Below are 3,385 nucleotides of genomic sequence, written 5' to 3'. Positions count from 1 at the left end.
ATTGAGAAAAAAACTTGGAAGGAGATCTCAGCTATCTGGAAGAATAATAGGGTGGTTCTACTGAGGGATTTTAACTTTCCAAACATAGACTGGGACTGCCATCGTGTTAAGGGTTGAGGTGGAGAGGAATTTGCGAAGGGTACACAAGACCATTTTCTGATTCAGTATGTGAATGTACCTACTCGAGAAGGTGCAAAATCTGACCTACTCTTGGGAATTAAGGCAGGGCAGGTGACGGAGGTATCAGTGGGGGAGCACTTTGGGGCCAGCGACCATATTCTATTATATTTAAAATAATGATGGAAAATGATAGACCAGATCTAAAAGTTGAAGTTCTAAATTGGAGTAGGGCCAATTTTGACGGTTTTAGGCAAGAACTTTCGAAAGCTGATTGGGGACAGATGTTCGCAGGTAAAGGGACGGCTGGAAAATGGGAAGCCTTCAGAAATGAGATATTGAGAATCCAGAAAAATATATTCCTGTTCGCGTGAAAGGAAAGGCTGATAGGTATAGGGAATGCTAGGTAAAAACACACCGGTATAGGGAATGCTGGATGACTAAATAAATTGAGTGTTTGCTTTAGAAAAAGAAGGAAGCATATGTAAGGTATAGACAGGATAGATCGAGTGAATCCTTAGAATTGTATAAAGGAAATAGGAGTATACTTAAGAGGGAAATCAGGAGGGCAACAGGGGGACATGAGATGGTTTTGGCAAATAGGGTTAAAAAGAATCCAAAGGGTTTTTATAAATACATTAAGGACGAAAATGTAACTAGGGAGAGAATAGGGCCCCTGAAAGATCAGCAAGTCGGTCTTTGTGTGGAGCCGCAGAAAATGAGGGAGATAGTAAGCGTGTATTTTGCATCAGTATTTACTGTGGAAAACGATATGGAAGATATCGACAATAGGGAAATAGATGGTGACATCTTGAAAAATGTCCAGCTTATAGAAGAGGAAGTGCGGGATGTCTTGAAACGCACAAAAGTGGCTAAGTCCCCAGGACCTGATCAAGTGTACCCTAGAACTCTGTGGGAAGCTGGAGACGTGATTGCTGGACCTCTTGTTGAGATATTTGTATCATCGATAGTCACAGGTGATGTGGCGGAAGACGGGAGGTTGGCTAACGTGATGCCACTGTTTCAGAAGGGTGGTGAGGACAAACCAGGGAACTATAGACCAGTGAACCTGATGTCGGTGGTGGACAAGTTGTTGGAGGGAATCCTGAGGGACAGGATGTACATGTATTTGGAAAGGCAAGGACGTATTAGGGATAGTCAACATGGTTTTGTGCGTGGGAAATAATGTCTCACAAACTTGATTGAGTTCTTTGAGGAAGTAACAAAGAGCATTGATGACGGCAGAGCGTAGGATGTGATCTATATGTGAATTCAATATTATTATCTACCCTTCTTATCCTTATTTCTACGTCATCTTGATTTGGCTATGCAGTTGAATTCACCTTTTTATCTTCTGTAATGTGATTGGCAATCCCCAGAGATACATCGCTACTTGTTTGCACAAGCATATGAAATTATAAGGGCACAAAGTGATTCAAGAAGGATAATGTGGTGAAAAGGAAGATATGGCCTGTCTCACCATCTCAACATTGAATATACTCTCTCGTCAAAATATTATGATGATCTGGGATTTGAGAATTGTACAAAATAGGACCATTTGACGATTCCCAAAGTTCTCAGTGACACTAAATGTCTTGAAAGAGGTTCCTATTTTCCTTCAACTCTTCGTCTGCAGGCCATACTGGCTTTGCACTGCTCCCTTCAATTCATTCCAACACTTTTCTGCATGAAAGAGAGAGTGTGACAGTCATTCTGCTGTTCCTTAATATTTACATCGAGTTTCCTGACTGCAAATCCACTTGCTCTAATTTGCTGTGAACCTGATATATTACTGAAGAAAAAATTTAGGGTGACAGGCAATGCACTAAAACACAGACTAGTTGTCAAATCGTGGAGCTGACACTGACAGGTGCAAAGCGAGCATCGAAGCCACTGAATTGTCATTATACATTAAATAAGTTCACTGATGTCCTTCAGGGAAGGGAACCAGTCAGTACTTGCAACCAACGGAAGGAGATGGAGTGGTAAGGAAGAGGCAGGGATGAAGTATTTAATATACATTTAACTGGATCAGAGTTGGACCAAGTCTGCATAGCTTCACCCTAACCATTTAGATAGACAAGCATAGCAGGCATGTGTAAATGTCAGAACTTCCACTCACATCACATCCCTGATTTGTCTGTCATCTACTACTTGATGAGTAGAAACTTACAATGAGCTAGCAGATTCCTGACTCTTTACCCAGCGCTCCCCAGCAGTGGGAGAGTCAAACGTCAGTCTCTGTGGAGCCAGGGAGTGGAGCATGGGGACGTGATCTCCTGATCTAAGCTGCATGGCTGTGGAGGGAATAAGCAAAGTCAGCAGGTCTGTCGCCTTTCATCTGAACTGAGGAGTAATAGGAGGCAATATTCAGCCTTCGGGTGTTGAAGTTGAAGGATTGTGTGATTTGATTTCTGACTTTGTTTTCTGTCCTTGTCCTCTATGATCATTTTTGCATTTGAGACTTCTATTTACACCTCATCTTCTGTATCTTGACTGTTGTCATTGATTTCACAAATTCTATGGACTGCTCCTTTTGCTCATCTTCCCATGTCTGCCCCATATCAACTTCTTCGCCATTCTGACTTGCTCAAAGATATGAATCTTGAACCAATTTCTGTCTCCGTGAAATCTGTTAACATATTTGAGCGCCTCCAGAATTTCCTCCTCATATTCGAAATTTTAGACATCCACGGTGTTTTCAGTTCTACGAAACAATTTCCATACAGAGCCGTATGGTGGGTCACTGGTTAGAACAGCTGCCTCATGGCAGCCGGGAAGTGGGTTCAAACCCAGCCTCCGGCGACGGTGTGTGAAGAGTTTGTGTATTCTCCCCGTGTATGGGTTTACTCCGGTTCCCTCACACCGTTGAAAGCTGTGCAAGTTAGGTGAATTGGTCGCGCTAAATTGTGCATCGTGTACAGCGATGTGTAAATTAAATGCATTATTCAGGAGACATGTCGAGTAAGAGAACGCGTCTGGGAGGTTACTCCTCGAAGAGTTGGTGTGGACTTGTTGGGCCAAGTGGCCTGTTCCCACTCTGTAGGGATTCTATGAAATGCCAACAGAACTGACTGGCTGCATTCGTAATTCATGTAAAGATCTCCATTCGTGATTGGTCGTTTATATCTTCTGAAATTTAATTAATTATCAAGTTCATTGTCAGTTGTCATTTAATTGTAGTTGCAGCTTAATCATTTCACTAATTTACATCACAGATCCTGACAAATAATTTTAAAACTTCACTCATTATCAATGAAAAAATAAC

The sequence above is a fragment of the Chiloscyllium punctatum genome, chromosome 36 (assembly GCF_047496795.1).
Source record: "Chiloscyllium punctatum isolate Juve2018m chromosome 36, sChiPun1.3, whole genome shotgun sequence".
Lineage (NCBI taxonomy): Eukaryota > Metazoa > Chordata > Chondrichthyes > Orectolobiformes > Hemiscylliidae > Chiloscyllium > Chiloscyllium punctatum.
The sequence above is the reverse complement of the archived record's forward strand: the minus strand, read 5'-3'. Positions refer to the sequence as shown.